This window comes from Zalophus californianus, chromosome 5 (assembly GCF_009762305.2).
Source record: "Zalophus californianus isolate mZalCal1 chromosome 5, mZalCal1.pri.v2, whole genome shotgun sequence".
NCBI lineage: Eukaryota > Metazoa > Chordata > Mammalia > Carnivora > Otariidae > Zalophus > Zalophus californianus.
Genome location: NC_045599.1, coordinates 54558089 through 54583535, shown reverse-complemented (window position 1 = coordinate 54583535; position 25447 = coordinate 54558089). Strand labels below are relative to the sequence as shown.

Below are 25447 nucleotides of genomic sequence, written 5' to 3'. Positions count from 1 at the left end.
CTCTGTCCCTAGCTACTTTCATGAGTCTTCTTTGTTTCTAGGAAAGTCTGAAGTTCTTTAGAAGAGAAATTTGCTCCTGAGATTCTGGAGTGGTGATGAGTGTGGTCTTAACTATAAAGAAACAGACAAGTGAAAAAAATTTCAAATGCTGCTTGAAATTCTTGAACTAGATGACTAGATCATCCACTCTTGAAATTTGAAGATTCTGTATGTCATATACATATTTTAAAACATCACACTAACTTTTGGACTATATGGGACAATTTTCTTCTTTTAAAAATTTTTTAATTTAATAAATGTGATTGCTATTTCATTTTAGTCTTAAATTCTTTGCTTACTAAGGGGCTATACATCTTTTTGTGTGTGTATTTCCTGTCCTGTAAATTGTTTGTTCCTGTTGTTTTTCACATACATATTTTGGAGTTTTAAGGTTTTTTTTTCTTAGCAATTCATAACCCTCCCCCTTTTTTATTATGGAATATTTCAGACTTAAGGAAAATAACAGATATACTTAGAACTCCTTTATAAACTTCTCAGATCCCACTTCCCACCCCTTCTTTGAGAGTTAACCACTTATAGTTGCTGTATATCTTTCCTTTCCACATTTTAATATTTTTAGTCTTTGGTCATCACACACACACACACACACATGTAGTGTTGATTATTGTAAGTTTTTATATTTTATATAAGTGATAATATACTAAGCTTAGCATTCTGCAAATAGCTCCTTTTAAACTCAATGTTTAATTTGCTAGATTTATCCATTTTTTGATGAACTGTGAGATCCAGTTCATTCGTTTTAATGGCCAAATTGAATTCCACTGTATGAATATACCACAAACTATGTTTTTCATCTGAGGAGCTCTTTTTTTTTTAAGATTTTATTTACTTATTTGAGAGAGAGAGTGAGAGAGAGAGAGCACATGAGAGGGGGGAGGGTCAGAGGGAGAAGCAGACTCCCTGCTGAGCAGGGAGCCCGATGCAGGACTGGATCCTGGGACTCCAGGATCATGACCTGAGCTGAAGGCAGTCGCTTAACCAACTGAGCCACACAGGCACCCTCATCTGAGGAACTCTTTATATGATTATATATATTAACTCTATTTTTGGTTGGGGTGTGTGTGTGTGCATGCACACACATGCACACACTATCAATGTATGTCTCCATGTCTCATTTTAATTATTTTTATTTATGTAGAAGTGTAAACTTTCTTATAGAGTTAAATCTGTTGATTTGTTTTTCCTCTCTCATTTCTTGCATTGCCTCAAAGCATACAGTGTGTTTACTCTTCCAAAGAACTAAGAAGTATTAATCTTTTCTTGTACTTTTTCTGTGATTTTTCTTTTTAGTTTAATTCTCTGGTTACGCTTAAAACTAAGGGGAAAGGTTTGGTGGGAACATATACCTAAATTCCCCCCCCCCAATATAGTAATCTGTTGTCCCCATAGGGTTTATTAAATTTTACAGTTCTTTGGTTATTACTTTTTTTAATCACATACTACATTTTTATAATACGATTTATTTTGGGACATTCTAGTCTATTTAATTGATATCTGTGCTTAGTGTTACTTAGTATTTGGATCTTATTATTATTGTTTTAAAATATATTTTCAGAGCTGACAGCCCCATTGCTCCTCTTTCTCAAAATATTCTTTGATATTCCTACCCATTTATATTTCTTATCAATTCTATTAAAATTTCAGTTTCTAAAAAATTGTGTTGGTTTTTTTTTTTTAACTGGGGTTGGGTTAAAAACTAACCATTAATTTTGGGACAAGTGACATTTCCTCTGTTTTACTCTTTACTCCAAGGCAGTTTCCAGTTAGTTCCTTTGTCTTTTCTTCTTAGATAGTCATCTACCAAAAATGACATTTTGACTGATGAAATATTTATTCATTTTGTTTTTAATCATCTTTTATAAGCCAAAATTTCCAAAATGATATTAATGTTTTTGAGGACAACTCTGTTCTGGATTTTCTTTTTTTTAAATCTTTTTTTTTTTTTTTAAAGATTTTATTTATTTATTTGAGAGAGAGAGAGAGAGCACATGAGAGGGGATAGGGTCAGAGGGAGAAGCAGACTCCCCGCCGAGCAAGGAGCCCGACGCGGGACTCGATCCCCGGACTCCAGGATCATGACCTGAGCCGAAGGCAGTCGCTTAACCAACTGAGCCACCCAGGCGCCCTGTTCTGGATTTTCATATGAACATGTCTGATCCTTCTTTGCATGAATTTGGATACTGACCTAAGAATGTATCCTTCTCTTCTGTTGTCCTTTAATGTTTTTCTATGAACCTCTATTAAAATGATCATATTCTTTCTTAGTGACTTATATCACTATATTTAATATATTTCTCTAAACTGTAATGTTCTTGAATTTTTGGATAAATATATTTATGTATTATTTTTGTATTCAACATATAATGTTCAATTCTGTTTCCCAAATTTTTCCATTTTCAAAATACCTAGAGTTTTTGTCTGTTTCTATTTATTGGGTTTGGTATCAGCATTGTGTTTCCTTCACCAAATAATCTGGGTAGTCTTGCATGCATGTGGAGGGACATCCATCAGTGCGACAATGTGTCTTCCTTCTGCCAGAGTCACTTATCTTATTGGTGAGTTTGGGGTAGAGCAGGACCCTGCCTCCTGCCTTCCTCTTGGGAGCCACTCTGCCCACAGAGAACATGCTGTCTCATCTACAACTCCTGGCCACAGATTTTGTGGGGCGAGATCCACATGGGGAGCATGTGGTAATCCAGTGCTACCTGTGGAAAGGATGTGGGTGATTCTAATTCTAGGGTTTAGTTCTGAAAGATCTAAGCCACATCCTTGCTAATAAATGCTGTAATTTTTATTTCCATGTGTTTAGTTTCCTTGCCTATCTCTCAATTCTGACTTTTCGTGGGAAAGGAGAGTTATAGATCAGGCCTGTTCAAACCCCAATAGTCCAATATGTTTAAAAGAAATTCTTAAATGAGAATAAAATGAATGGAAGAAAAGCAATATTCAAAAGATAATGGATGGTGATGGTTGCACAATTCTGTGAATATACTAAAACCATTGAAGTGTACACTTTAAATATGGTAATTTTATGGTATGCAAATTATGTCTCAATAAAGGTGGTTTTTTAAAATATAACAGCTGAAAAATTTTCACAAGTTATGGAAATCACTAATTGTTTCAGAAATTACAGTATAAATCAACATGAAGGCATCCCCAGACATACCATAATGAAAGAGAAACCCTTAAAACTTAGAAAAGATATTAAAAGCTACCAGAAAGAATGACAGATAATCTGAAAAAAGAATGGCAATTAGGTTACTGGACTTCTCAACAGGAGCCAGAAGACAATAGAATAATACTTTCTAAATGCTGACTACTAGAATTCTATACGCAGCTAAACTATTGGGTGAAAAGTCAAGGGGAAATAAAGATTTTCTTATACCCTCTTACCTTTCCATCTCATTCACTATAGCACTCTGAATTCAGCAAACCCTCTGACTGAACAGGACCTCCGTTCTATTCATTGGGCACCTTTTTCCCTACCTCTCATACCCTGCTTTCTCCTCTCTTTCCACCCGAAAGAATTTCCAGCTGAAATTCCTCTATGTCATTGTCCCTTTCTTCTTAGTTCCATTTCCTTGGCCAAACCGTGATCCTAGGTCAACTTTCCCCCTTCTCTGAGCCTACAGAAGGGACATGTACTGTGAAATGATGCAGTAATCTGACTGGCCCAATTTAAATTCAAGATCATAAACCTCAAGTGAACTCTTGATGTTCCCTGGCAGACATGTTATATTTCTTATCTCTTATTGTCATACTTGACCATTTTATACCCTTTTCTTTGTTCTCAAATTCCCAACACCTCTTCCCACATCCTCACTCACTGAAAATCTTGCTTTGTACTTCACTGAGAAAACTGAAGCAATCAGGGGAGAATTTCCAGATTCCCAAACTACCTTTTCCCTCCTCACAGTCTGAGTCCACATATTCTCTCTTCTTACCTGTTATTATTCATGACCTAGTCTTGCTTCCATCCAAAGTCAATCTCTCCACCTCAGAACTAGGTATTATTTCTTCTTGCTTACCTAAGGCTACTACTAAAGGACATCTCTCCAGCAAGGCAGAAGGCTTATACCATCCCCACACCCTCCCCCACACCTCACTTTCCAACATACTATCTCATTTCTTTCTTATTTTTTTTAATTGTCTCTCCACTACAATGTGACCTCCTTGAAGGCAGGGATTTTTGCCATTTTTCATCTGTTTTGTTTACTATTAAGAATGCCTGAAACATAGGAAGCACTCAACAAAGATATATTTTTTAAAGTTTTATTTTTTGTGAATAACCTCTACACTCAACATGGGGCTGAAACTCACAACCCTGAGATCAAGAATCACATGTCCTACCAACTGAGCCAGCCAGGCACCCCCACTCAATAAATAATTGTGGATTGGAATGAAATGTGTTTAGTATAAATAATACCAAACTAGACAACAGAGTGAAAAGGGGAAGTATGAATGAGTCTCAGCAGAATCAAAAATTTAAATAAAACTTTAACAATGAAGTAGATTAAGATGACAAAAACCATGTGTACCTTAGATAGACAATATAAGCAAAAAAGAAAAAAAAAACAAAGCTAGCTACAGATTAGCCAGCTACTAGAGTCACAGGGCCAAAGATTCTATGGTAGTGTAATCAAAAAGTCGTAACTGAATTTTGCATCCTACAGGGCCCATAGCTCATTAACTATGAAAGAAGCAGAAAAACAAATCAAGGGACCAGTTTATCCTTCAGGAAGCCAGCAGACCAAATGGGGGCCAACTTGGCACCAAGTTTTGTTATAACTTGGGCAGACTCATGTACAGGCTTCTGCACAGGGTCTTAGCAAAGCGAGAGTGGGAAGGAAAAGTAAACAGGAAGGGGACGCAAGGGTGGGGAGCTATTAGCCTAGAGGCTTGATGCAATGCAGAATTCTAGTGAACTTTAGGCAGCAGCTGGTGTGCCATGGGGTCCAATCCAGTGTGGGGTGTGGATAGAGTCAGGCAGTCAGCTCTCCCAGTAACCAGCTTATTCCCAGCAGGGTCCCAGCCACTGGCCAAGGTATAAAGAATAGGATCCTGTTCCCAGGTTCCTGGCAGGAACCAGGCAGGGTGTCAGACCAACCAGATGGGTGGAAGGCAAGGCGTTTGGGAGGGGCGGTGGATGGGGGGAGCGGATGAAGGTGGCGATGGCCAAGAAGCCTAGCTATGGAAAGTGACCAATAGAGTGTGGTATATGGAACGCATTGGAGGTGGGAAGGAGGGGGCAGAGGACACAGTTTTACATATCTGGCACTTGCTTTTTAATATCTTATTTTTTTCAAGGGGAGATGTCTATCTAGCTCCTATAGGACTTTTACTGTCCCTAGGTAAGTTTTGCATTCCCCACTGCACCCTAGCAGGGCCTTTCAGAATACCCAATAAGCCTTTGTGATTTATAATTGGGCCCCATTCTCTGAATAAAGAGACTTTCCACCGTGCAGAATTTACATCCACACAGTCCTCCCAACACTTGCTTTCTTCCTTTGGGCAGCCCCAGATCGCCTCCAGGGCAGGACCGTGAGATTCATGGGACATCTGAACTCTGCCCAAACACTGTTTAACCCCAGGGCTACCCCTCTGACTGCGCTGACCTTTGGGGCGGGGGGAAGCAAGAAAACCACCCTTCGTTTACTCCTCGTTATCCCACCCTGGCACCACCTTTTTCCACAAAACACATGCACGTTTGGGGAAAAAAAAAAAAAAGAAAGAAAGAAAAAAGAAAAAAAAAAGTCTTTCATCTGGGATGTGTTTTCTTTACCAGAGCAAGTGGGGGGAGAGGGGCGGGGGAGGGAGAGAGATGGGAAGGGGGTACCAACGTGCCCAGCAGCAGGAGCACCTACAAAAACAATCCTCACATGGTGAGGCACGGAGGGAAAATCTCACTAAGGAGAGTGTCTTGCAACTCCGGGAAGGCTGGGCGGCTCACCATGGGCAGTCCCGGGCGGCGTAGGAGGGCGGAGGGATGAAGGGAAAAGAGATGGAGAGGGGGAAGGGCAAGGGGAGGGGGCGGGGGCGGTCCGGAGCAATTCAATGGCGCTTTGATTTAACAAGTCCAAGCCCTTTGAAAACATTTTGCCAAGAAAAGCTTGCCATCAACACGTATAATCTCTTATCAGAGGCCCCTGAAAGCCCGGGCCCTGGGGTTAATTCCCCCATCGCAATGAGTTTGAATCAGCTCTAAACCCGCAGTGACATGAAAGCGCCCGAGCTTCGGGCCGCACAGAACCCACTGCGATCCGCCGACCGGGGAGGATTACGGGGCCCGTTCCGCGGCGAGCTCGCCGGCGGGACGGGCAGGCTCAAAAGAAAAAGAATAATTAGGGATAATTGCTTGTGTCCAAACACAAGCATTAAGGCCCCCTGTTCCCCTTTGGGACTTTGTGAGCCAGAATGAAAGAGACACCCCCTGTTTTGACAGCTGGACCAGCGGCCTGGATCCGTGACCGAGGGGGAAGCGCTCCCGGCTGCTGGGAACGCGGCCGAGCCGGGCCGCGGGTGGGCAGGCGAACGGCCGGGCGGAGTCCACGCGCGGGGCCCCGCTGTCGCACTCAGCCCTCCCGGCGCTCGGCGGGGCGGCGGGGAGGGGTCGGAAAGCGGGTTGTCTACCCCGCAAGCGGGGTCCCCGCGGCCTCGGCAGCCTGCTGCAGCCCAGGGACCCCCGGCGGGGTGGGGGCTGCCGAAGCCCGCGCCCACCGCCCCGCCGCCGGTCGGCAGAACCTGGCGCCCGAATTTGGCGCCCGAGCCGCCTGAGGGAGGCATCGAGGCAGCCGCACCCGGGTCGCTACTGTACTAAATTTGCACAGCGAGCCCCACGTGGTCTCTTGAGACCCACCACCGCTGACAAACGCGAATATCGCGTCCCACCTCGCTCGGCATGGGGCGGCATGAGGCACATTTGGAGACACCCGAGTCCCGGGGTGGTCCTTGCCACAACCGGCTGCGCCCTTAAAGCTGAGGCCCGTGTTCAGGAGGCCTCCTTTTGTGGCTTGTAAGTAACAGAATGAAACGCGACGAGGGAAACGGGCTGAACGTACACCCGTTGCGTCAGGGCCCACAGTCCTGAGACTACCTTGATATTGGGGTTTGGGGCGAGGGCGTTCCGGAGAGGAGACTGCATAGGCCTCGGTCAACAATCTCCCGGGGCCAAACTTTCTAGAAGCTTGGCCAGTTTCCCATGCGAAGTCCAGTAAACCACAGTACCCGAGAAGGCCAACGCAGGCCTGGAGGGATCCTTGAAGGAGTGGGAGGGGTATTGGGGGGCAAAAGGTGGTTCCTGCCAGCGCCATGCCAGCTCCTAAGGCGAGGGGAGGGGAGAGAGGGAGGTGGAGAAAGAAGAGAACCTGACGGAAATATTCCAGACCACCCGGAACACCTGGACCACCCAGGCCGAAGCCTGGAACCGCGTGGCCAACTGGCGAGAAAGTCCGGGAGCCGGGTGTGGATCTTCCAGAAAGCCTGTCTTACGGAGTACCACGAACTCGGGTCTCTGAGGGTAGCTAGCTGGCAGCCCTGTCGCCGGCGGAGTCCACACCCACGCCGCCCCCAGTTGCTCGGCCTGTGCTCCGGCTTCCAAATACGGATCATATGCGGACTGGAGGAAGAGTGGGGAAGCTGCGCGGCCGACACACGGGCATGAGTGATTAATTAAAGGGAAACCACATCCGACAAGAAAAGAGTTTTCTGAAAGAAGCCGAGACTGAGAGGAGCTCCCGACCCTGCAGCTGTGGCCCAGACGGATCCACCAGCTGCCAGGCCCTCCCCATGCAGCTGAGGCCACGCGCTGGGGCCTGCTGGTCTAGAGGAGAGAACCTGGCTTGTGAAAACTGTGCTTTAAATAAAGCTCAAGGTTAAATGTTTCCCCGGTTAGGCCTGTGACTGAGGGAAATAGCTGGGGTGAAAACTGGGCTTCCCACTGGCTGGCTGGGGCCACCTGGGTTCTCCACAGGCGTGTTAGACATAGCACCCACCCCACAGGGATCAGCTAAGCGCACTGGGTGGTTCTGAGTCTATACAGCAGAAACCCAGGTTAGTAAGCCAAGCACAGCCAGCTTTGGCTCTAGACATGACTGCGATGGAGACAAAGATTTCAAATCAGAAAGTTTCAGAGGCAAGCAAAACGCAAACTTGCTCACATTTTTCTCTTTCCTTCCACCCCTATGGTTTTGGAAAAATCCTGTGAGAAGAACGTTGATAACAAATAGAGAAAGAATACTATTTGCTGAATATCTATTTTCATCTTTTATTAAAATACCGTCAGCCTGTTGAGGATAAAATACAAAATACAGTTTAAAACTGTAGGTAGATTTCTAAATTTTTGTAACTATAGGTTTCTGATGATTTCCTTGGCCAGAGAATAGTTGCGAAGATTCTAAATGACGAAAGGTATTGTTTCTTTGCCTTATAAGGATGACCTATCTCACCTACCCAGACCCCACCCCCCCAGTAGAAAGTCAGGAAATTTAAAAGCCTGGATTGCAAAGTACTGTGCCATTTCCTTGCATAGAAATGGCGAAGCTCTTTTGAATTTGCAGACTGCCATCACATTTTTTTTTCAGGCGAGGCCTCAGGTTTAGAGGCAATCAATGCTTTATTTATTTGTTCTAGAAGTCGGTGTGTGTAATATTCTGATGACAGCAAGGGAGACCTTCCTGCTCTTTTCTGGTGATTCTGAAATCCTCCCTTTTCTCTCTCCGACTGCTTAATCAGGCTGCCCTAAAGAGAAGCCTTTGGTTGGGGGTATTGTTTTGTTTTTGAGATTTAATACTGCATAGACTTCATCACACCACACTGGTTTCAACAACATATAAAAGCTATGATGTTTTGGGGCTCCTGGGTGGCTCAGTCCTTAAGCGTCTGCCTTCAGCTCAGGCCCTGATCCCAGGATCCTGGGATCTAGCCCCTCCATCGGGCTCCCTGCTCCGCGGGAAGCCTGCTTCTTCCTCTCCCACTCCCCCTGCTTGTGTTCCCTCTCTCGCTCAAATAAATAAAATCTTTAAAAATAAAATCTATGATATTTAATATTCAATTTCAGAACCTTGGCCAAAAGATGAGATTATTATACGAAGAAACTAAAAATGATGTTTAGGAAAATAAGAACTTCCGCCGAATCTACACTTCCTCGGAATTGTAACACTTTTGCTTAAACTGCAGTGCGGGCCCGTTCCCCTGGTGGGCTCAAAATACGCGAGACAATCCGAGAAAGGAGGTGTGAAAATGACGTCATACGTCTGAATTTCTGCCCCGCGTGACTCAGCGTGGCGTTTCGGAGTTAGCGTTGGCTGCGCCTTCAGGGCGCCCCCGGAGACGGTGGGGGCGGGGGTTGAGCCGTTCGGGCGGGCGGCGAGGCGGGTGGGCAGCCGCGGGGAGTGTGGGCCTGCACTTAGACGATGGCGGAGGAGAACCCGCACAGTTCGGAGTCCAGAATTGCTAGCGCCCCTCCCCAGGCTTGAGAAGGGGGAGCGCAGGGAAGGACAGTGAAGGACCGGGAGCCTAACTTTCTTAAGTTTTACGATACATTCCTTTTGGGGTTCGAAACGCGTATCAGTTTTGCTCCACAAGTCGCTGCTAGGGCCGCCACAGAACTGCGCCGGCCCTCGTGGAAGCCAGCTAGTGCTATGATGAGGCCCGGGGTCCGCGTGGACGCGCCACTAGGGCAGTGAGGACAGTCTGCGTCGGCACAAATGTCCTCCAGTTTAGGACTTTTTAAAAGAAAGTCTCGAAGGTCTGAGTGGGGAGACCCGGGCGAGAGCGCCTCCAGCCAGGGGCTTCGACCGGCTCCCCTCCCCTTGTGACCCCGCGGCCCGAGAGCGCTGCGCGGACCAGCGCCGGGAGGGCTGTGAGGACGGCGCGGGAGGCCTTGCCCCGCAGTCTCGGTCTCCCAGCGCGGGTCGGGATCCGCAGCGGTTGCTCTTGTGCCCCATGAGTCGCGGCGAGAAGGGCGCAATGTCAAGATACCGCACTTGCAGCCGAGCGGGCGAGCCAGGGCCTGCTCCCGCCTCCCGCTGGGGAGGCGCCGGGCGCAGCGGGCTCCGGGGCCCCGCCGAGGGCGAGCTTCTCGGGATTCGCGCCGCACGGTTGGCCTGGGGGTTGGAAGAGAGGGCAGCAAACAAGATCTTTCCCGGGATGGGAAGCGCCCCTTTCCGCCAAACCGGGCCGGGTAAACAGGCCACGCAAACGTTCCAGGGAACTGGAAGCCCAGGGACATTGCTGGCAGCCGCCTGCGCCGGCCAAATGGGGTGAGTTCCAGTTTTAAAGCAAATCTCAAGTTTAGCGGTTTAGCTGATGAACTCAGCTTCTACTTCTAAGAAGCAAATCAAAATTCTGATGGAAAAGGCTAAAGGAGTTCCCCTCTTTCTCCAAAGAGTTGTACACGCCCCATCCTTCACACTGCCTCCACTACTACAGCGATGAAACGTTTCTTTTGTGGGATATGTTAGAATAAATCTCAACCAAAGCTATAATTTTTTTAAAAAGATATGTTTGTCACTGTCCTCTGCACATCATATGCTTGTGTGCTGTATCTACCAGTCTGTGCATAGATAGATGCATATATATTTGCTGGAGTGTATACTGTGGGCTTAAATTTGCATTCTAAAACTCCGCAAAAATTGTCGTGGATCCCATCACATATGCTGTGCTAGAGCATGCTGGCCTTCCCAAAGGCCAGTTAAAATGCTATTTTATTTAGAATCTCCCAAACAGGAGCAAACTGTGCTTTTAGATGAAGCTACTCTACATGTGAAAAAATGATGTGCTTACATTGTATTTACAGTGGAATGTTTAAAATTCATTTATTTCTCTAATGTAAGCTGACTTCAGGGTGTGGGGGTTTGTCTTCTTGCAGGGGCCTTTAGGCCAAGTCAGTTCTTGGCTCCTAGAGTAGTGCCTGATACTGTAAAACACTAAATTTGGACAGATTTACACAGAACAGAAGCTTTACTCTCACCCTTCAAATTCTAGCTGAACAGTTTTAGGGGTTTTTCTATGTTCCAGACCACCTGAATGTTTTTCCAGGTTGAATGGTTGAGCTTTAGCCTGTGGCAGCTCAACTAAAATCATGACATATTCGGCACAGAAATGAGATGTGTCATCAGGTGTGTGTGTGTGTGTGTGTGTGTGTGTCCACATTGTTGAACAAAGACATTCTATTTTTAAAGATACAGCTACTATAAACGTGATGAAACAGTGCATATATACATATATGTATGATAAAAACTTGGAAATGAGTTTTATGTGTAAGAAAGACATGTTTTATGTGTAGTCCTTTACTTGAAACTGTCTTCACACAGTTTTTTTCTCTAAACAATATTTTTATGAAGACAAGAAATAAGGAAACAATGTTTTCAAGACCATTTTTCCAGACACCATCTGAATGAAACTGATTTCTTCCCATTGAGACAGGCATGGGTTTTCCTCTAACTTGAAAATAAATGACTACTATTTTCCCTGGTTAGGAAAACCACTCAGAAAACTGCTTCCCCCCACCCCCACCCCCCCACTAATGGAAAGTGTATTACAGTTCCCCCAAATGAAACCCAGAATTCTTTAACTGGACTGCCAGGTATATCACTATTAATAAATAGCATGTAAGTGCTATTTTGGGAGATGGGAAGCTCCTCTGGTAGGTCCTGGCTGCACAGAGTTATGCTTATAACAACACAAATATACTTCAGGACATAAACTGTGAGAAAAGATTCAAGTCAAATACATAAGTACATTCTGCAAAAGCAAAGAAATTTGCATTATCAGAGTTAGGGCAGAGAATAGACTAAAAATAATGCTCCCCATTGCTAAATCCATTCATAGCTGGTAAGATCATTAGGGACATTTTTTCCATATAACTTTAGTCGCATATAGATGAAGCTTGGTGTAAGTATGAAGTGTACCTCCAAAGCACCCAAGAAACCTGAAATAGTTAAGGTACCCCCTATATCTCCCTTCCCCTACAGGTCTTGCTTATGGAGAATAGTGGAAAGTACAATGTTCTGAGTTAAACAAATATTTAATTTGCTCCATGTCCAAGGGAAATCAGATTTCAAGCCAACATATGGGCTCCAGCTTAGTGCTGGAGACATAGCCTCAGGTTGGGCCTGGGGATGAATGATGCATACGGTCATTGTCAGAGGTTTTGGCTGAGCCAGAAAGACTCTGGGTTATCTTCCTTCCCAAGGAATGGGGAGAGACTGAGTGCTGCTTCATTCTAGGACCCATCACAGGTTAGAGTTCCTTGAGTGGGCCCAGAATGGTTGATTCTATTTAGATTTTAACTTCTCTGTCTGGCTGAGTTCCTTTAGGGCAGGCATGATAATTTACTGATTTGGGGTTCCCCATATTTAGCACCATGCCTGGAACATGGTAAACACTTGGTACAGATCTGATAAATCACTTCAGTTTTTCAGTTCCTGGTGAAAAAGCTCTCCTTAGTTAGGGTCTGTGAGTCTTGAGGTGGCTGCAGAGCATCTAGATACATCCTGTGCTATCATAACTGTGAGCCACATGTGGTTACTGGTGCTTGGGATATGGCTCATCCAATTGAGATGTAGTGTAAGTATAAAATACATACTAGATTTTGAAAACTTAGTATGAAAAAAAGAATGTAAGGTATCTCATTAAAATTTTTATATTGATTATGTAACAATACTATAAATAATACTTAGGTGTATTGGGGTAATTAAAATTGGTTTGTGGTAGACTACTTTTAAGATGACTCCCAATAACCTATATGTGTAATTCCCTCCCCAGGAATGTAGGCTGGACTTAATGGGTCAAGTCTAACAAACAAAATATGGTAGGAGTGGTAGAACATAACTTCCAAGATGAGATTACAAAATGTATAAAATGCAACTTTCTCTCTTGGGTGCTCCTTCTCCCCTACATTAGTTTCCTCCCTCTCCTCTATTTCAGAGCCCTGTCACCAGTAAAGGACATGCTGAAGACGCCAAATGGAGATGAGAGGGCCTGGAGGATGAGAAGTCATGTGGAGGAGAACTGAGGCACATCAGCCAAGTGCCAGCCATGTAAGTAACAACTATTTGGAAGCAGACCCTCTGGCCCCAGTCAGTGTAGCCCAGCCAATAGCTTGACTGCCAACTGAGGAGGAACCCTGAGCCAGAAATGATCCAGCTAAATCACTCATGCAGAGCAACTATAAGATAATAAATGTGTGTTTCAAGCTAAGTTTTGGAGTAATTTGTTACACAGCAATAAATAACCAATACACAATTATGAAAATTAATTTCAGTTTTTACATTTTACAATGTCGCTGCCTGGGTGACTTAGTCTGTTGAGCGTCTGACTCTTGATTTCAGCTCAGGTCATGATCTCAGGGTTGTGAGATTGAGCCCCACGTCAGGCTCTACTACGCTGGGCATGGAGCCTGTTTAGGATTCTCTCTCTCTTTCTCCCTCTTGCCCGCCCCCACCACTATTGCACGCGCTCTCCCCCCCCCACCTCTTTAAAAAAAGCGATGTGCAGGGCGCCTGGGTGGCTCAGTCATTAAGCGTCTGCGTTCGGTTCAGGTCATGATCCTAGGGTCCTGGGATCGAGCCCAGGCATCGCCATCGGGCTCCCTGCTCAGCGGGAAGCCTGCTGCTCCCTCTACCGCTCCCCCTGCTTGTGTTTCTGCTCTCGCTGTGTTTCTCTCTGTCAAATAAATAAATAAAATCTTTAAAAAAAAAAAAAAAAAGCAATGTGGCTACCAGAAAATTTTGAATGGTGTGTGTGGCTCACATTGTATTTCTTTTGGACAACACTGGTCTCTGTGGCTCAGATGGGACACAAGTGCTCCATGTTTAATTTGAGACTCTAGGGAGCTGGACTCTAGTTCATGATTTGGAAAACCATGAACTATTTAGGTGTAAATCTTAAAAAAATACGTTAAAATCTATAACCCCTTGGCTAAACCAATTTGTGATATTTTCTTATTAAACAACTGTGGATTGAGAGTCAAGAGTTACTCTATTTCCAGTTTAGCCCCTATGTAGCTGGAAACTGTACCCAAAGAGATTCCGTGAATGTCCCCTCCAGCTCTAACATCTTACGATTCAACAACTGCTCACTTCAACTTTTCTTGCTACCAGGGAGCAATGGTGACGCTGGTGATAGCAAGTTCAGTATTTCTTGTGGTATTGAACCAACATCACCCACTCCACTTTTCTGAAATAGCAAAGAGTGTGGCAAGTGGATCAACATGAGGAGTAAACAGTCTGAAACAAAGGAGCACTCTCCAGCACACCCCCTAATTGCTCCCACAGTCCTCTGCGCCCCTCCACAGCCTTTCCTGGAATTCTTAGGTCTCTGGTCTTTACCACTCCTGACTTCGACAACACCAGAAAACTGTGTTTTCATTTAGGAGTTTTGTAGCTAAGCTGGGACTTGGGAAGAAATGAAGAACTTAGCTTTCTATTTATTTGTATTTGCAGAGCCGCAGAGAGCCAAGGTGATAATTAGAAAAACATTTTAGAAAACTGTATTTTCTATTGGATTTTATTTTTCCAATACAGTGACAAGTTCTTATAAGTTTTCAATGGCTAAACATCAGTTTCCATCTTTTGACCAGACGGCCACTTATTAGAATCTCTTTTGCTCTGGCTCTTTACAGATAGTCATGGAATAAGAGCATGTTACAAAACGAACATCACCTTCTGTGCTTTTCTTCTACATTTAATTAAGAAATTCTCTTCCTATGTCTTCAAGGCACTTTATTTTGACAGCAATGATTGCAGATGTAATTACTACATAGCACTTTTAAGGGGGATGATTTCTATAGTAACATTTTGACCAAAAGTAGATGGTCTTTTAAAAGGCTATCATTGATAGTTTCAGTCACTTAAAAGTGATCCCTGATGAATGTTGTTGAAAATATTCCAGCTTTGGATTTATTGGGTGATTAAGTGAAGGGCAAGGGACTGCTACACAGGCCATCATTCCATAAATATTAGTGGATAGTGACTGCCCTGAAATTCTGTATAAAAAAGCTGCATAGGTTGCTAGTATATAAATTAGCATTACTTTGGCAGATGACATGTATTGTTTTATTATATTAATTTCTATTAGGTCTTTAATTTCAAAAATTTTATAACACTATTTTCATGGAATTTAGGTTTTCCTTTGGAGATGAGTTATAATCCCATGAGGGAATGGTGAAACGATGTCACTTATATTGAGACAATTACAAATCAGAGCTTTATATTAAGTGATGATTTCGATTCTAGATTTTGATTTTCAATTTTCTAAAGCTACATAATTTTTTCCTAAAAAATTGTTAATGTTCGTCTTATGTGTGTACTTTTGTGTACTTACACAAAATAAGAAAAATCAGCCATTTCAGATGATACCAAAGCTTTTCCAAGTTTTCAAAATAACAGGATTAAAATCGTGTGTGTGCTATTCTGTTTTCCATAGGCACCAACCCAGACATTGCTTCACAGAACTAAGCAAGTTGGCTTTCGAAACATACTGAACAGATGCTTCTGATAACTTTCTGAAACAAGTAATAAACAGCATAGTATGTTAGAGTATGCTTATTTAAATGAAGGTCTAAGAAGTGATGGTTCTTGGTTTTTCATTTTTATTCTCATTTTAAAATCAATTTTCTGTGCTTTAGCATTTAATATTAAGCAACATTCATCCAACTCTAGGAGAGCGCTTTTTTTTTTCACATTTGCAGGCACAACATAAAAATTTTTTTTTAAATAAGGAAACCCATGACTTTGCCAGTGAAATTCTATTACTTTCTTCAGGAAATGATGATTTATATTGTAAGGGTTTAGAACCTGGAATTTTATATCTTCAGCTTTGGAAATCAATCAAACCATTTCCAGACCTTTGGCTCCTCTTTTAATCCTCCTCCTTGTCACCTTTCCTCCTTCCCATCCACCTCCTGGACCATCGCCCATCCTTCCCCAGCCACACACGATCTCATTATTCTTAATTCTCTGTAACTCTCTGAGGTAGATCCTCTTATCTATGGTAATTTTGCAGCATCAGCCGACCTGTTGTGGTTCCTGGGCCTTAGCCTGACCCAGCCTCTGGTGAATCATCCTGTTCCTGCCCCCACCCCCAAACACATTCAGTGGCATGATAGGCTGCTCTGTCTTCCTCTCTTCCTTGCTGATGCCAAAGAGGACTCGCAAGGAGCTTGCCAGAGAGACCCAGCTTTAGTGAAGGAAAGTGCTTACAGAGCAAGGAAAGGAAGAAGCAGTTCTTCTCAGGACTTAAATTAATGTTAAAAAGAAGGAAAAGAGTTGACGTGCAGGTTTCAGTGTGTACAGGATACTTCCAGTTGTCTTTCTAAAAGCCTTGCCTGTCCCCAAGGCACTCCCACATAATTTGTTGTTACCGGCCATGCAAATATTTTTCTAAATCGAAATTCAAACTCAGCCTCACAAACAGGTGCCTTTTAGTGCAATCAGGATAAAATACACATATGGCTATTATTCTCTTGCTTTGAAAAGGTGACGAAGGGCATAAGGGACTATTTAGGCCACGCCATCCCATCCCTGGGTAATTTGCCATGAGCCTCTGTGTGGATCCAGACCCTCCCTTTGTTTGAGATCCAGCACGTGATCCTGCGGATGACTGACAAGGGCAGACTTGTAACAACATTATTTCAGGAGGATAATAACCAGCCATCATAAATTCCTTTTTTAATAGTTTATTGCAGGTTGTAGGCTATTAACCATGGCTTTATTTTACGGCACCAAAGAAAGTAGTTCCTTGTTGCTGCTAGTCTCTAAAACCACTGTAAGACATTATAGTACCCTCAGAAATAACCTAGCCTTTCATGAAATAAATCATAAATAGTTGAGTTAAGAGAACCACTGTTAAAGAGGAAAAGAGAGGAAGGGAAGAGAAATAGAAATATCTGTCTGAGATACAAAAGAGGTGGTCTGGGAGCTGCTTCAATGCAAATAAAATTGGAACCCAACTTTCATAGCCACCCTTCTAAGTCTTACTTTCCTGAAATTGAACAAAGAAATCTTTTAAAGCTTTAACTCTAACTATGTAGAAAAATGAAAATGAGTTAGGAAGTAGCTCATTCTGAGATTTGAATGAGGAGCTCCTGGTTTCATTTCATTTCGTCTTCTGTTGGGGGTACACCATTTCATGACTAATTCCTTGCAGTGAAAGAGAGACATTAAATTTTCATTAAAAATCTCATGTTTTCTTAGGATTTTTACATCTTGACTTCAAGTCACTCTGCAAGAGGTCTTCACCACTGTGAGTTCTTGTAGTTTTGGACCACACAGCAGTACCTATGCCGTCAGTGGCCATCATGAAATAGAAAATAATTTTATAGACGTTGAATTAGAGGAGATAGTTTATAAGAGCATGTATATATCTTTTTCTTTTCCTTCGAAAATCTCTTGGCTTTTGTTGGAAAAATATGTAAGCCCTGAAATACCTTTTTGAAAAAACAATTCTTTGAAACACACATAGAGTTAAAGCCATGCAAGTCAGGTACATATGTGACTAATCATATTTTTGATATATCTCTCTGCCTAATCATTAACTTGAAATGCCATATAAGAATTTGTAATCCACAGTAAATTATTTCACAGAAATAATTTAAGAGGGCTGCTAATGTGAAACATTCTAGTTTCTACCAGCAGTTTGCTGCCAAACGTTGTAGAAAAAAAAGGAATCCCAGATATAAGTTGACATAAATTATAGTGAATATAAATCTCTAATGATCAAGTGGCGGTTAGAGATTATTGTGTTTAGAAGATAGGGAAAAAACATATTATACACCATAAAGTCTTTCCAGGGTTCAGTTTACATATTAGGAAACTGGATCTTTAAAAATTCCCTCAAAGCCTTTTAACTTCTTTGTTTAATGCCCTAGACTCAATGTTGTACATTTCAAAATATAATGTAATAGTTGAGTTTATTGAGCATAGAAAATAAAGGGGAAATCATATTTTAATTACCAGAGAGACTGCCTAAGCTCTATTTTTAAAATGTGAAAATTTAGCTTTCAAACTAAAACCTTTCACTTTTTTCAAATGTTCTTCTCATAGTATCTTTTTTGCAGAAAAAATCGGAATAACCCCAAATGATAATTATCCAAGTAATAGTTACGAGAGGTTCCCCCCTTCCAAATTCTTAGGTTTTCTGCAAAGCTGGAAACATTTGAGTGGAAATAATGTTCAGATTATAAAAAGCAGCAGCACATGAGTGAAATCAGGCAGAATTGGCCTGACAGGGGGTCAGAAACCAGAAACAGTGACATGCAGCCACTCAAATGGCAACATATTCAGGTAGAAATCCATAATTAGCTGAATTTTTTTGAGTTTAAAGGATTACTGTAAAGTACAGAATGAAAATAGTAAGTCTGGTTGGGAAAATTAATTCTCTTTCCAAATCTTCATCCTTTCCTTCAAGATCTGACTCCAGAGAAAGACAATTACGTCAAAGAAGGTTAGAGGCCTAATTCTGAACACTGCCTTTTAAGCACATTCTAGAGACCTATTAGACATCATGTAAACTGTAGACAGCAGCGTTTCTACCACCCCAATACTGAACATCTGTACACCAGCTTCTTGAGAGCAGAAATGGAGACATATGCATTTAACATATTCCAAGAGTATAGTCACAAGGGAAAATCTACCTTTCACCATATATGGCCATTGTGCAACTCTATCCAAGAACTCGATGCAGATATTTATGTAATATCTCCACTCCTTCTCCCTGCAGGTTGGCAGAGGTTTAAGGAAATTCTTTGGGGAGGCCCCTGCAAATTCAGCCTTCTAAAATATGAATGGTGTTGATGGAAAAAGCTGAAGTGCTTTTTTGAACATGAATCGGGACTATCGCCACGTGGGTATGTCAGAGAATTTATCAATCTTTCTAAAAACATCTATAGATATAAAATTTATAGTTGTTATACGTACTAAACATCTTATTTGTGCCAGAGTTTTTTGCTTGTTTTGTTTGCTTTTGGTAGGGTGTGATCTTGACCCATTCCTTTGGGGAATATCTTAGTATGCACTCAGATTCTAGTAATGGAAAAGAAAAGCCACGGATAAAGTGAATACTGGGTGATATTTTGTAAGTGAATTTAAGTGACTTCAGGAAATTGTCCCACATAGCTAGATTAATACCTTGCTGATTATTAAGGAGGGGAAATACAACTAAATGGCAGAGTTGCAATCATGGTATTCCGAAGGAGACAGAGTGTTAGAGATGACACATTTTTTTCATGAGTGTAATTTGCTTAATTAAATCAGTATAAAATGGGCATACTTGAATACAGTATATTTAATGAACACAGAGCAGGCGTGACAATGCAGTCACATAAGAAACTATGATGTTTTAGTACAGAACTTTATTTTTTATTTTTAAAAAGATTTTATTTATTTGACAGAGAGAGAGAGAGAGAACACGAACAGGCAAAGAGGCAGGCAGAGGGAGAGGGAGAAGCAGGCTCCCTGCTGAGTAGGGAGCCTGATGTGGGGCTTGATCCTGGGACCCTGGAATCATGACCTGAGCCGAAGGCAGACACTTAACCGACTGAGATACCCAGGTGCCCCTAGTACAGAACTTTAATGGTACATCAGAAAGGCATGTCAGAAAGGCTGGATTCTAATTCTACTCTGCTCTTTACTAGCTTTCTGACTGTGGCTAAGTTCCTCATCAGAAAGAAACGGAGGTGATCATACCCATCCTTACCTCACAATTATTATGAAGATCAAATAAGAGAACAAATACAAAATTGCTTTGAAAACTGTCAAACCCTCAGAAGCACAAGATACTATTATTACCATATTCTCCACCATCCTGCAATAACAGGATGCCATTTTCATGTCACTGCTAATGTAGGACTCCCACTGGGAAAAGAAAAATCAAAAGAATGTCATTGCCTCCACTACTGCTCTCTGGAAGGAGCCCTCTGACAGCATGGAGGAAGGGCCCTGCTCCCTCTGAGTATCACCCACTGCTCTGTGTCCAGGGTGTTCTCCAGGAGGCGGGCGGTACACTTGGGCCCACAGAGAGGGCATGGCTCTACAAATCATCCTCCACCTGCCTGTCTCCCATATAGGTTAATAAAAAAATCCTCTCAAACTTCCCGCATCAGAATATATGTTCGGATGATAGAGAAGTTTCAGATCGCCGAAGCTGCCTGACCTATTCTCTCTTTCATGCAAGAGTAGTGCATTTACTGCTTTTCTACTCGGCTCACCCTTCCTGCGAAATATATTTAAAATGTGTTCAGTAAATTGTTACCTAGTAGTGATTTAACCACGGGGACCTGGGGGCGGGGGGGGGAAGGCCTTAAAAATGTTAATTATCTGGAGCATAGAGCTTAACATTCTGGACTCCAAGATGGCATTTAAGCCTATTTAGATTTTCTCCAAATTCTTTAAGGCTAAAGCAACTTCTGATTGTATCTAGTAATCTCTAATTATTTGTGGAAATGGTAGATGTGAGAAGACCAGATTAAATCCACAGATAATCCCAAAATCTCATTTTAGCCAACAGTGTTGCTCTTTTCCCACCAAGCCCAGCACTAGAAGGACCTTTAAGAAGAGCTGAGCGGAGTTTCAGGCTCCCTATTCTCCTGCCCACCCTCTGATGGAGATGTTAATGAATCAGCCAAACTGCCGGAAAAGAAACCAGAAGAGAAAGTGAAAAATCAGGAGCCTGGGCCACTGCCAAGCTAGAAAAGCAGACGCCGAGGAGCTGGAAGGCCCTGGAGTCCCAGCATAAAGGAGCAACCCACAGAGCTTCGCCTTGGGAGCACTGGGCTGCAGTTCCTGAAGGAGTAGGGCTGTCCTATTTGGCAGTGCTGCCACACTCAGATCACACTCTGCCCAGTGTGACCCGGGTGAACAAGGCCAAGCTATAATCAGGAGCCTGGTTTCCTGGCTCATAGTAGGAAGGACCAGGCAGTGGACTGATCCAAGTGCTCTCCCCTCACTTGAATACAATTTGCTAACAGGATGAGGAAAGGAAGAAGAAAATAAAGACTTTGTTTTTAGAACCACCTTGTAAATCCCACTGGTTTACATTTTATTGGTTTTCCCCACTTGGTGCTTTCTGGTTTTTCTAACACAGTGGCTTATTAAGGTCACAACAGCAATGTCTCACAATCCTTTTGAACCCAGGTCTTTTGGGGAGTTTTGGTTCAAATGCGTCAGGAATTAAATTTGGGAGCAGGAAGAGAAGAGGTGGAGACGATTTGATGAAGGGAAGAGAGCCCGTTTACTGTAACGTTTGGGGTGGAATGATGGAAATCTGTGGAAGTCTGTACTGGGAGATAAAAGAGCTGGCGTGGTGGAGCTACAGTTGGCCAAAACAGGAGACAAGGAGTGGTGTCCAGCCAACTAGATGTAAAAAGCTGCTCCTGAATTTAAACTCTCTGAACCACAGAGCTCAGGATTAGCATAACTGATTTATGTTCTAAATTATGTCCCTTAGGCTCACAGCACCTCCAGGACTCGATATCTGCAAACCGAGGGTAATGCCCAGACGCCAGAGGCTGGGAGGGCGGATGTGGACCTTGGGCAAGAAGGGACGCAGGGCCCTTCCCTCGGAGGCTGCCGTGATTGCCCCCCGGCTCTCGGGGAGTGCGGGGCCCCTCGGCCGGCACAGCCATCTGGCTCTCGAGCGTTCCTCGCGCGGCGCGGGCAGCGGCGGGAGGGTGCGGCGCCCCCAGGGCTCCGGGGGTGAGGGCCGGGTGTGGAGGCGGCTGGCGGTGGGTGTCTGGGCCGAGCTCTTTCCGAGCGGCGGTTCCCGCGCCCTCCGCCCGCCGGGGTCCCCGCCGCCTACGCCGCCCCCTCCTCCCCCCGGCTCCCCTCGACCTCACTCGCGCGCCGCTGGCTCCTCGGCGGGCGGGTCCCTGTCCTTAGTCCTTCTTTCCTGCCCCCCTGCGGCCATCGGGGGGAAAGCAGCACGACCTCTCCTCGGTCCTGGCAGCCAGGGCCGCCGGCGCGGCCGCCTCGACAGTGGGCCCCCGGGTCGCGCGCGAATGCGCTGTGCTTGGGCGGGCGGGAAGGGCTGCGCTCTGGGGGGGGGGGGGGGGAGGAAGGGGGCAGAGGTGATTCCTGTGGACAGGGACCCCCCCTGGGATATTCGAGAGGGTTCAGGCAACTCCGCACCGCCGCCCCTCCCGGCCCATCCCAGAATGGGGAGGACGCGCGGGGACACACCCTTTCACAAGGCCAGGGCTGGCCGCTTCCTCACAGTAACTTGATGAGCCGGTGAGGGGTGGGGGCAGTGGGTCTGCAGTGTGGACAGAGGAGGTGGGGTGAGAGGGTATCGCAGCCTGGGGTTTAAGTCAACAGGAGTAACTTGTGGCCACCACCTCTGCAGATCCGGCTTAGGGGTTTACTTCATTCGAAGTCCCCCTTTCACTGTCTGCTAGCCTAGAGGGACTCACGAGTGATGGCCACATCCTGGCAGTCCGAGGGTGCGCGGCCTTTTTCTCAGCCCACGCAGCCAGTGAGGTGATGGCTGCCAGAAAATGTGTTTCCTATCCAGCGTTTGTTGCACAAAGGCAAAAAAATAATGTGGCTAAAAATGGTGAACTTCCTGTCTAGGCTTCCCTTACCCACCCTGGTTCCTCACTTAGGAATAAAGACTTGAGTAACAAAGATTAGTTGGAGACCTCTTTTCCTTTGTACATCCCAGATTTCTGCTGGTTCAGTGTCCTGTGTCAGGTGAAATTATTCATGAGGCTCTGCACAGAGTTGATAAGTCTTCCTCTTTCCTCCTAGAAATTCCAAGTGGATTTAAATCACTCCCTGGTTGCTGCAGAGAGTCTGTGTTTTATGGGAGTTCTCTAGTGAGCTTTGAAGTATTTGCTTACCAAATCTGTTTCTCAGCTTCCAGCTCCTGAATAAATTACTCACTCCTTCTCTCTGCCGCCACTCCCCCTGCCCCCCTCATGTGTGAACAGTGGAGATGTTCTCTGGACAATAGCTTGGAATGATTGCTCTGGGACCTATCAGTCAGTTGCCGGTCCTGGGACACCCATTTGCTACATGCTTGACTGAGAGATTTCAAATGTCTGATGGAACATGCAGGGAATTGGGGCCCTTGGACCTTATTCTGTGCACAGATTTATCCCTTTCTCACAGGATCACTCAACTAGTGTCACCATTTAGTATCTTGAGCCCGGTCGCCTTGTCAGGAAAATGGCCATTAGAATACTCATACTTTACTCAGACTTTAGAGAGCACATTAAAATCCTTGTGTTGAAAACATCTTGGAGCTTCTGTGAGGATTGCCACTTGCCAGAGGTTAGTGTTAATTGATGTCAGGCAGGTCTGTTGCAAAGACTGTAGACTTCTATTTGTTTTTTTGTTTGTATAAGGGCTAGAGAGGGTAAAGAGAAAATGGGCAGCTAAGGCCCTTTGGGGAGCCAGGCGGCATTTTGCATGATCTGCCAATCTACTTAAAAAAGCATTGTCATCCAACCTGGTGATCAGGATGGGACATGGCTAAGTTGTGTGTTTCAGGGCCCGTGCTTATTGTCCACATGCTTAATGTGCCACTAAAATCACCATTTCTGTCATTCACACAATGTGTTCAAGAGGTAATTAAAGACTTCCCAGGATATTCAGGAGCAGGGCAGCCACTGCTGGAGTTGAGATTGGTCACATTCCTATGATTCACCTCACCAGGGGCCTCAGCTGCGCAAGGATTCCTTGAATCTCCTGTTGGCCTTCCCAGGAAAGGGCAAGGACTCTGTAACCCTCTTCTTATTTAGAGTTTTACCAAAACAACATCATCAACAACAACAAAAAGTAAAACAAGAAATCAAAATATACGAAAGCATAGACATCTGGCAAGTTTACAAAGCACAGATTTCTTACCCTAAAATAATTAAAGCCTGTCAGACTTGGCTGATGCTGCCTCTGGCTGAGGTCATGGCTTCAGATTCCTTGTCGCCCACATCACTGCTGATTCATCAGAGGAAGGAGTTCATGCCACTCTGCTCCCTGGTCTTCTTCAGGGGCCTCAGCTTGGCTGGACTCCCACTTTTGAGCATTTCCCAGTCCGGAGTCAAGCTTCCTCCCTGAGCCTCTTGGCAGTCCCAGGATTTTCCAGAGCGGCATGCAGGGAACTTTGGGCCCTCACCTGTCACCCTCCACTCTCAGGCAGCCAGCCCTGGCAGCAGGCCCCAGCCCCACCCATCCAGAATCCTGCCTACTTTGTATTCACCCCTCCCCTCCCCACCTCTCCCCAGCCAGCCAGCACCGCTGAAAACCACCTGTTTTGTGTTTTGAAAGCCTGGAAGCACCCCCATCCTCCACCCTCACAGACCTCCCACTGAGTTCCAGTTTCCTGTCCAAACTCCAGATTTAAGTTCTCGACTCAATTGAAGAACATAAGAGCTTGCTGCATATTCAGGCCTTTCCTTCCTCCAGCAGAAATACAAAAACCCGCACAGGAGGAGTTGCCAATGGTCCCCCTTTCAGGGGAAGAGTGGTCTTGTAAAGTTCTAAACCTGGCAGCCTTGGGGGGGGGTGGTCCTCAAACTTGTCAGAGGTCAGAGGTCCTCAGACTTGTCAAGGTCATCTCTGCAGGGCACCATGTTCCCGATTAGTCCCCTCAAATGTGCTAGAAACAATTTTACAAGCAAAAGCTATGCCTGTGCTCTGGCATGTACCATGAAATCACAACCATCAATAAACAGATGCACATACACACACAAAGGAAACGATTGAAGTTCCTGACTGGCAGTTTCTGAATGTTCTGGTGATGCTAATTTGTTCAATGATGTTTTTAGCTGTCTGTCAGCATTTGCTAGCAGCTAAGTGGGAGCAGGTGTCAAAGACTGGAGGAAAACTTTTGGAAGGTAAAAAGCTTAAAAGTGACAAAGCTGTCCCTGTGTAGCAGGCGAAGGGTGGCCATCCAAAAGTTACTTCTTCATCCACACAGAACCTGTGAATGTGTTGCTTTACATGGCAAAAGGGACTTTGCAGATGAGATTAAGTTAATGATCTTGAGATGGGGAGATGGCCCTGGGTGGGCCCAGTGAGATCATAAGTGTCTTTGTAAGTGAAAGGGGGAGGCAGGAGCGTCAGAATCAGAGAAGGATTTGAAGATGCTGGCTTTGAAGATGGAGAAAGAGGCCAAAAGAGTGCTGGAAGCCTCTAGAAGATGGAAAAGGAAAGGGAATGGATCCTCCTCCAGAGCCTCCAGAAGAAATGCAACCCGCCCACATGTTGATTTTAGTCCAGTGAACTCCATTTCAGACTTCTGACTTCCGGAACCGTAAGATAATACATTTGCATTATTTTAAGTCACTAAGTTCGTGGTCATTTGTTACAATGACAACAGGAAATCAGTAGTCTCCACTAACTGTTTCTGTGACTTGCGAGTAGAATCCTCTCTTTTGGATTTGATGGGAACA

At 44.4% G+C, this 25447-nt stretch overlaps 2 long non-coding RNA genes across 5 annotated transcripts in view; one reads left to right on the top strand and one right to left on the bottom strand.

The window, feature by feature from the left end:
* The first annotated feature begins 10073 nt into the window (after window positions 1-10073).
* The window catches only part of LOC113929808, a 28024-nt gene continuing 12650 nt past the window's right edge, over window positions 10074-25447 (top strand). The window contains exons 1-4 of one of the 4 annotated variants that reach the window (XR_003522334.1): window positions 10074-10319; window positions 12988-13100; window positions 18781-18907; window positions 20587-21027. This is a non-coding gene — a long non-coding RNA (uncharacterized LOC113929808). Of the gene's footprint in view, window positions 10320-12987; window positions 13101-18780; window positions 18908-19693; window positions 19813-20558; window positions 21028-25447 lie in introns of those variants that run through there. The other 3 variants (XR_003522335.1, XR_003522336.1, XR_003522333.1) reach the window with 3 other exon arrangements.
* LOC113929809 lies at window positions 15472-24167 on the bottom strand. The gene is made up of 3 exons (XR_003522337.1): window positions 23904-24167; window positions 18978-19082; window positions 15472-15565 (listed from the first exon to the last, which is right to left on the bottom strand). It is a non-coding gene; the product is annotated as an uncharacterized LOC113929809 (long non-coding RNA).